Here is a 9845-nt window from a genome sequence, read left to right on the forward strand (position 1 = left end):
ACGGCCGTTGGATGGCCATCCAACAGTCACTGCTTGTGCGTCAACCTTTTTTTTAGGAAAGCCTCAAATCTGTGGAAAACAGCATACAGCCCATCTGCCATTATTTCTAATAATTTACAGCCCATTTGCTAATTATTAAGGTTTTTTTAGAGCCCATATTCTTTTTGTTAGCATTACAGCCCATATTGTGGCCACGGTTAAAAAATTATACGAAATTTTGCATATTTCGGTGCGGTCCGAACTGTTTTTAATCCTGAAATTTTGACTCACATTCAAACTGATTTTAAAAATAAATGTATATCAATATAAAATCCAACAAATTCTCCACGCATAAAAATTAATGTAATTTAAAAGCTCGAAATGAAAAAAAATTTGAAACTAATTGCCGGTTTGATGTGTTTTAAAAACGTACAACCCATTTCTCATTACTGATGGGCCATTTTCTCGGCCAGCCGAATGAAAGCTCTCCTCGTCTTGAAAGATTTGCAGCCCAACAAGCCTGACAAAGCGACTTACTTGGCAAATCACAAAAAAACTGGGCTGTGGCCGTGGACCCAGCTGTCAGCCTCTCCACGTACAGTACTCTTCCGATCGAGTCGTTCCTTGACCACGTCGACCACGCCGCGCGGAGAGCACCACGGCGGTGGACGACGGCGAGGCCTAGGAAGGGGACGACGCGGAGCCGGGAAAGACGCGGCAGCGGAAGCCCGCGCGGAGAGGAGTACGAGGGTTCACTGGTTCGGCTGCGGTGTGAGGCTACCGTCGCCGCAGGGCCTGGCCAGCGGTGGGAATAGTAGGGGGCGGTGAGGCCTCCGCGACAGCACAGCCGGCCACGAGAGGCAGGAGCATGCGGCACGACCGGCGCAGCTTTGGGCGGCTGGAGCAAGAAGACGAGAGGTTGAAGAAGCACTACGGCCGTTGGATGGACATCGTACGGTCACTAGAGCTAGAATCGTTCATATTGACTAAGTTGACAAAGCCCTTCATCCCCGTCAACTTAGTTGGCCCACAAGTCAGCCTCCCACCAAGGTGGGTCCCAGCTAGCCGGGGGAGTATTCATTTTTTTGTGCGTAATAAGAAGGCACTTCCGGTGGGTCCGAGCTGAAAGCGGGGGGAACGTTTTTTTCGCGAAATACGGTGGCCCGTCAGGTGGGTCCCAGCAGTCACGGGGCAAACGTTTTTTCGTAAAATACGGTGACCCGTCCAGTGGGTCCCTGCTGTCAGTTGGAGGAATCATTATTTTCCGCGTAATAAGGAGGCACTTACTTGCTGCGGCTGTGGACCCAGCTGAGACTCTCCATGTACAGTATACTTCCGATGGAAGTCGTTCCTTGACCACGTTAACCTCGCCACGTTCCGTTGCATGCATGCGTCCATGGGCGTGGTGCGTCCCCACTGTCAGCCTCTCACGTACAGTCATCTTCCGATGACTCTCGGTTGTTGACCACGTTGACCACACCGTGCCGAGCGCACCCAGACTGGAACGACCCGGAGATGGGGAAGACGGGGCAGTGGAGTCGCAGATGGAGAGGAGTGGGAAACTTCACTGGTTCGGGTGCGCGGCAGCACAGCCGCGGTGCCGCCCACGGGAGACAGGAGCAAGAACAGAGGTTGAAGAAGGAGCACGGCTGTTGGATTAACATCCAACGGTCCAGCTGCTAGAATCATTTGTTGATTAAGTTGACAAAGCCGTGCGTACACGTCCGCTTAGTAGGCCCACAAGTCAGTCACCAAATCTGACGGGTCCCAGCTGTCAACGGGATGCATAATTTTTTTCACAAAACAAGGAGGCACTTCCTTCCGTGCGAAGATACAGCCGGTGGGTCCCAGCTGTCAGGTGGAGAAATAAAAAATTTCGCAAAACAAGGAGGTCCCTCCTGTAGCTGGTTCAAATCCAAACCTAGACTATGACTACATATGGTGCTATGCTACTCTGCAAGTAATGAAACTGACATATCCAACGTTTGCTTCTCCTCTTCTCTACTTACTCTGCCTAGCATCAGAAGCTCTGGCCGCAGCAACCATGTCCGCTGGCTGCTCGTCCAACTGCTCTTCAGCAGGCAACAACCAGATATGCGCCAAGTCGCCACCCGTACCATCGCCTGTGGGTCTCATCACACCCCCGCCGGCACGCGCACCGCAGCCGATTGCTCATCGCAACTCGATGCCGTTGGTGTGGTGCCACTGCTGCAAATCATGCAGAGTCATCTGTCGCATCTCAACCACAATCCGCAACCCTGGCCGAGTCTTCTACAAATGCCCGAATCATGGGGTAATAATATGTTTAAGTGTTGTTCTGCTGCTTTCAGTTGCTGATTTTTTTAATAGTTTGGTTGATGATCTTCCAATTTGATTCGTGCAGAAAAGGGAAGATTCGTGTGATTTGTATTTCTGGGAAGTTGCTGATGTGGGGGAATGCAACTACGCTGATTATTTGGTTAGCCGAGGAATCCCAATACCAGCAGGTTGGGGTGTTGGACAAGTAACTGAAGGAACAGCAGAAGAGGAAGATGCAGAGCAGAAGGTTAAAGATGCAGTTCCTCTGATCATGGACAAGCAACAGCTGCTGAACGGCCTTGATAGCAATGAGGAGATGAAAGAGCTTGTGAAGATAATGGGCGAAATCGATGTGCTCTGTAGGACGATTGTCTCTTTATTTGCAGTGTATGTAGCACTCGTGATGTATTCATTGGCTACGACATGAGCACTTTGCTGAAACTAGTAATGAATGAAACCTGTGTAGCAGGCTGGGCGTAGTGTTGTGAACATCTAATGATTTCTATTAACGGAAATCAGGTGGTATCCCCTTTTGCTCATATAAATAAATAAATAGCAGAGGCCCTGTCGGGTCAGCTTTGTTCTCATTCGAAGACGTCGAGCAAATTGCAGTCCAACAGCAAACTATGTCATCAAATTCAAGTTTCACAGCCAAATATGAGTACAACTAAACAACAATGTCATCATGTTTTAGTTGTCATACAATCACCAAACATAAATCAGCATACATAACAAGTGATGTTCTCACAGCAAAATACTAAACAACATGTTCATCAGGTTTCAGTTGTCATAGCAAACACAATTTCACATAGTAGATAAAAAAACGTCTTCTGACAGGCAAATACGACAAAAGCAATGTAATCATCATCCGTAGCAGCAGCGTCAACATCTTCGCCATGTGTATCAGTCTGAATCGTAATTCCCCACGGTGTCATCTTCTTCTTCGTCCTCAACGTCCTCGAACGTTGGCTTCTTATTAATCAACTCTTGTATGTCCACATCACGACAGGCAATCTTTTCGCCGGCGTCATTGACGTGATGGTTCTCAAAGATATTAGGAACATCTGTGTTATCTTCTACATCAGGAGCAGTGTAAGCATCATCTTGTTGTGCAACTTTATTAAACGAATTCCTCTGCTCAAACCTTTGCAATACTCTCCAGTCATCGCTACGTGCAAATGTGTCTTCCAAGAAAAATATCTGTGTTGCTTGATTTGCCAAAATAAAAGGCTCGTTGGTCTGGTACGCCGCCTTGACATTGATGGATTTGAAATAATCATCAGCTCTGGGTTTTGCGATCCTGGAAAACAGGTTATACCAGCGACAGCACAACTGAACCACACACCGATGATCCTTGAAACTGGAGATATACTGCAACTGAACAATGTCTGTTATGTTAGCATACATTTCAGTTATCTCTTTGTCATACGTATTCGTGCTCATGATGGCACTGTTTTGTGTCTTCCTGCCTTCGTCTCGTGCAAGGGTGTTGTAGCGCACATCTCCAACAAGCAAGATTCATAATGTCTTACCCGAGTATCATGACCCATTGCTAGTGAGTAAAGGGCATCATCAACTGCCTGCCCATCCTCCCGCATCTTCTTAACCTATGGTTAGAAAATAGACAAGCTGACCATCTTATGTACTCAATATATTAAAAAAACTGACAGTGCACTTCAAAAGCTTACATGGTTCTTGAACCATTTCGCAAATCCTGCCATAACCAGTTTGTCAATGTTTCTTGGATTTTGCGGCAGTAACTCCTCTTTGTAGATGCTGCACAACATAGTGATCGCGTCAAACATCTAAATATATAAGAATGTGCTGCAAGTTTAGTAGATTACGATGTATAAGCTGCAGTACTGCACTTACTTGATATAAGGTAGTATCTCAGGACATTTATTCAACACATACCAAACCATTTTGTCCAAATCTTTAGGTTTGTCCTCTTGTCGACTCTTCCCTGTAACTCGAACAGAATAATCGAACACATTAAGCCCGGGATTGTCTTCACCCACCTCTTTGCTAAGCTGATCAGCTGTTTCAATGTATTTTGAGCAGAATGTCAACGCTTCTGTAGCGATGTAGGCCTCTGCAATGGAACCCTCGGGTCTAGCTCTGTTCCTAACATAGCCCTTGAAAGTGCCTAGCCGCCTTTCAATAGGGTACATCCAGCCATACTGTACTGGACCTCTAAGTAGTGCCTCATCAGGTAGATGAACAACCAAATGCACCATCACATCAAAGAAGGCTGGAGGATATACTTCTCAAGGTCGCATAGGATAGTTTGTATCTTGTCTCTAAGCCGCTCCAAAGCATCTATCCTGATATTCCTACTGCAGAGTTCCCTGAAGAATTGTCCCAACTCTACAACTGCTCTGTATAAGTCAGGGCGGACCAATCCTCTAAGGATAACAGGTAAAACCCTTTGAAGTAGGACGTGGCAGTCATGAGTTTTCAATCCTTGTACCTTGTTTCCATCTGCACTGACTCTCCTTTCAGGGTTGGAAGCAAATCCATGTGGGAATCTCACACGTGACAGGACCTCGCAGAATTCTTTTCTTTTTACCTTGTCCAAGACGTACACAACTGGTGCCATATCCCGTGGTTTACCTTCATCTTGCACCTGCAAATCCTTTCTGATACCCAGGTGTGTCAAATCAATCCTAGATTTTAAGGTATCTTTCGTCTTGCCTTCAATATTAAGAAGTGTGCCGATAATGCTGTCACATATATTTTTTCTCGATGTGCATCACATCAAGATTATGTCGCAGATCCAAATCTTTCCAATACTCCAAGTCACACAAAGTGGACCTGCGGGTAAACAATAATCTCTCTTCTACCCTGCCATGCTTCCTTTTCCCGCTACCATTACCAGGATGGTTTCCTGGTGTAATATGCCTGACCTTCTCTAATTCCACTTGCAACTCATCGGCAGTGAGCCTCTTTGGCGCATCACGGTTCTCATGCTTTGCATTGAACACATGTCTTCGGTATTTTCTAGGATGCGGCTTGTCCTTGGCAAGGAAACGGCGGTGTCCAATGTGACAGATCTTGCTAAGTATTGTGTATGACAGCGGATTCCTGTCACAGCGAACACATGCATTGTAACCATGTGTCGTTCGCCCTGACATAGTGCCCAAAGCCGAATAATCATGGATGCACCAAATTATAACAGCACGCAGAAAGAAATCCGCTGGTGGGCTGCTATATAGGTCTCGAGTGAGAACACCCTTCCCTAGCTGTTGAAGTTCCTCCACAAGAGGCTCCATGAACAAATCAAAATCCTTTCCAGGACTTTTTGGACCTGGGATGAGCAAGGCCATCATGTAGTTTGATTCTTTGGTGCAGACATTTGGAGGCATGTTGTAAGGGATAACAAGCACTGGCCACATGCTATATGTGGCGCTCTGGTGGCCAAATGGGTTAAATCCATCTGAAGCTAAGCCAAGTCTAATGTGTCTCGGGTCAGCAGCAAACTCTTTGTGTTTATCATTGAAGCTTTTCCACTCACTACCATGATATGGATGGCTCATTACATTCTGATCTCTGTACTCCTGGTTCCTAGAATGCCATAGTACATCCTCTCTTGTTTCAGCATCATGAAACAACCTCTGCAATCTTGGTATAATTGGAAAATGTCTCAGAACATTATGAGGAATCCTCTTCACAGCATCGCCATCTTTCCATCTTGATGATTTGCATTTCGGGCATTCACTTAAGTTGGCATAATCCTTCCGGAACAGAACACAATTATTCTTACAAACATGGATCATATCATATCCAATTCCAACTGCACGAAGGAAATTCTTCATTTTACAGTAGGTGTGTGGCAGCTCAGATGCATCTGGGAAAGATTCGCGGAAAGCAGCCAACATCGCATCGAATGATTTGTTGGTCATCCGCTCAGATGTCTTCACCTGAAGAAAGGTGACCATAGTTGAGAATACTGACAGCTTATTTCCTGGGGTGACAGCAACGTTGCATTGTTCTAACATGCGGGCCCACCGTTTTTCTTCTGCAGGTGAAAGTTCACGGAATGCACGAGAATTTCGTAGCATTGTTTCAATGTTGGTCAAACTCACTGGCTCCGCCACCACCACCTCCTCCTCCTCTTCCACCTGAGCATCAGGCAGATCAAGATGGTGATCTGCTGCTTCCATGTAGTCAATAACATTGACGTTCACAGCTTCACCATGATGAACCCACCTAGTATATGTGACCGACATCCCATACAAGTGTAGATGATTTTGCACAGTTGACTGGGGTCTTGTAACTGAATTCATACAACTGCTACACGGGCAGAGCACATCTGATTTTGGACCACCGTACTCAGCTCTGATAAAGTTCATGAAGTTTTCAACCCCCTCGACATATGCAGCGGAGAATCTTCGAGCAGAAGTTATCCAAGTCCTGTCCATCTGTTAGACATACAAATTAGTTCTTCTACTAGATATTACAGGAAAAACATATATGCTTTTTTATGAAGTCCAGAAAAAATACCTAGGTCGATGTCTAAAGCTATGGCAAGATATTTGGACGAGCAGATCTAAGTAACAAAATATATGTAAAGCTAATTCAGCAAACAGATTTGAGTGCCAAATTATGGCAGGCTGTTTCAGCAGTCAATGAGGCCGAGCACACAGCCATCGAACTATCGAAGGCCATCGCAGCAACAAAGATTGAGTATAAAACGGTGTAGAGCTATTTCACCTAACAGATTGGCTACTAGACCATGGCAATCTACGTCACAATAAATATATGGCAGGATATTTTAGCAACTAATCGGCCTTGGCATGCCATCTCAGCTAAGCAGATTGAGTGCAAAACAGGGCAAGGAAGCTTCTTAAGCAGAGCATATTGACAGTAAACTACTTCGGCAAACAGTGAGATTAACAGCGTTTATCAGCTAACATTCAGCGCTACACCAACATGAACGGGGCCTCAGTCTAGAATGCGCGTACCGTGGGAGAAGCTGACCGCTGTGCGTCTCCACACGAACGTCGCCAGCGGTGGCGGCGCTGACCGCCGTGCGCCTCCACAAGAACGTAGCCAGAGGTGGCGGCGCAGCTAAAGGACGACAGTCTACGAGAGCGTACTGTGGGAGCGAGAGGATTGCCGAACCGCGGAGCCGACGTATCGGCGTGGCGGGGAGGACGGCTTTGGCGGAGCGAATGGAGTGGAGCGGGACAGGGGGGAGGGGGTTTGGGGAATATTATTGGCTAGTTGGCCGAAGGGCGGTTTAATCGGATTTGGGGGGAATTTTTGGATGTGGGGGGGGGGAGGATTTTCGCGCGGTGGGCGGGGGGAGTTTGGCGCATGGTCGGTTTCTCCAAGTGCAGTCCCACATGTCAGTGAAGAGGCAAGCCAAAGCGCGTTCCGTTTGCGTGAGCCGTGTGCAGGACCGAACGTGTGTGGGGTGCAATGCGACCGCGACAGGAGTGCTGTGAGTGTACCGCCTTTTTTCCTTTTAAACTAGGTGCTTCGCCCCCTAAAAAAATTGTTGCTTCGCGCGATCCATCGATACTACTACTAGTAATCCGGTAATCCCGACTAAAACGGCGCGGCCGGGTCTTTTCCCGCGTGATATGCTGGGAGGTTGGCTTAGTTGGGTTTTTTAGGACGAGTAATGCTACACCTACGTAATCCCGGTTACGTAATTAACGTAATGTGAAACGTGTGAGCTGTTGATTGTAGATTGGGGGAGGGAGGGGCCCACCACCATGAAAATCAGGGGAGGAGAGAGAGAGGCAATTTACGTTAACCCTTTCGTAGGTTCCCGTAGATGTAGAAAGATGTGAAATGCGTGAATGTGTAGTGGACGTACTATTGGAGTGCCTAAGATAATTTGTGTATGTATAGACCCTATGTGTTTATTTTACTTCGCATGTTAGATTTGTCTCGGTTCAATAAAAAGCAGAGTTGGTGATGATGGTGTGCCTGTTATCCTGCAATATAGGCCGTACGATCTATATCTAACGGGTAGCAAGGAAACTATGACAATTTACCCGCACTCCTCTCCACATTTGCAGATAAGGCTTTCCCTCGTTCATCCTTTTCTCCCACAAGATCTTGATCTTCCGTGCAACGCACGGGCATCTTGCTAGTACTCCTACAATATGTATATTATTGTGAAAGTTCATATACACCGGCCGAGATTAATGCAAACACGGCAGATTTTCATTACATTTCAAACTTTTATAGGACAGAAAAATAAAAGAAACCCGACCCTAAACCTATTCTACGGCGGCGACCGACGTCCTCCATCTGCGATTTCTATGTACGGGGGCGGGGTTCAAGACCCGTGAAGTGAAGGTGCGGTCTCCGGTGAGGAAGAGTAGAACACGGGATACGGACCGGCCAGTTGGCACACCATGCCCTGCCGCCTCCCATGCCCTACTCATCCTCGGAGGAGTCCCCGACCTCGGCGGTGCCCGACGTTGGACGGCGGCAAGTAGGACGTGTGGCTGACGGTGCTCCCGTCGTCGGCCGCCAGCGTGGCCACCGCTTGTGCGGTCGCGTCCGCGTCCGGCTACGCCGCTATTGCGTCGCGAGAGGCGACTTGAGCGAGGGCGGCGACCTTGAGCTTCATCCCCGAATACAAGCTCTCGCGCAGAGCGTTCGCACTTGCGGTCATGGCGGATGTGGTGCCAGGTAGGAGGACGATGCGCTATGGTGTGGAGGTTAGCTGGGCGTTGCCGCTTTAAGTAGCGCATTCCGGTGAGGCCAAGAGTCCGGGTGCGTCATTAAGTCACCGGAGTTGGTTCCTCGGGCACCGAGCCTCTTAATGACGACATATGAATGGACGGCATGAATGCGGGCAGCTGGCGCCGGCTGGGAACGCACCGCGCGACGGCGCGAGGGACGAGGGTTTTGGTGTGCCAGGGTAGTCAGCTGCGGTTGTGGCAACGTTGGAGATGCCCTTTGCTCACATGCGATCCCCGCATGTCATTGAAAAAGCAAGACGACCCGGCATGGTCTCAGGTCCAGAGGATGCAGTTGTCCGCGCTACACCACTCCGCGGACGCGTCGCGGCGCCCCGTGCATCTTCGACGAGCCGGGTGTTGGGGTGTGTTTGGATTGTGGCCAAACTGCACCTTACCAAACTTTTGGTCATGACCCAAAGATTGGTCTTTGTTTGGATGGTTGCCATTTTTTTGGCATGCCAATGAACTCTAGCCAACTCTAGTTCATTTTTCTTGCCAATGTCGGCCAAATCATGGGCAACCAATACCTCAACCAAAATTTTGGTCATGACCCAAAGATTGGTCTTTGTTTGGATGGTTGCCATTTCTTTGGCATGCCAATGAACTCTAGCCAACTCTAGTTCATTTTTCTTGCCAATGTCGGCCAAATCATGGGCAACCAATACCTCAACCAAAATTTTGGCTACACAAGGCTTTGATGGGGCAACCTTGGGCACAAACCAAACATACCGTTGGTCGTGCCACAGCACTAACGCCACCCTCGGCACACTGAAACCGACCGTGTCTAGCGACGATATGAGCGTGTCGCTCACCGCGGTCGCCGTGTCCAGAGGCGGTGCTGGAGCTGCGCCCCGTTGTTGG

This window comes from Aegilops tauschii, chromosome 2 (genome assembly GCF_002575655.3).
Source record: "Aegilops tauschii subsp. strangulata cultivar AL8/78 chromosome 2, Aet v6.0, whole genome shotgun sequence".
Lineage (NCBI taxonomy): Eukaryota > Viridiplantae > Streptophyta > Magnoliopsida > Poales > Poaceae > Aegilops > Aegilops tauschii.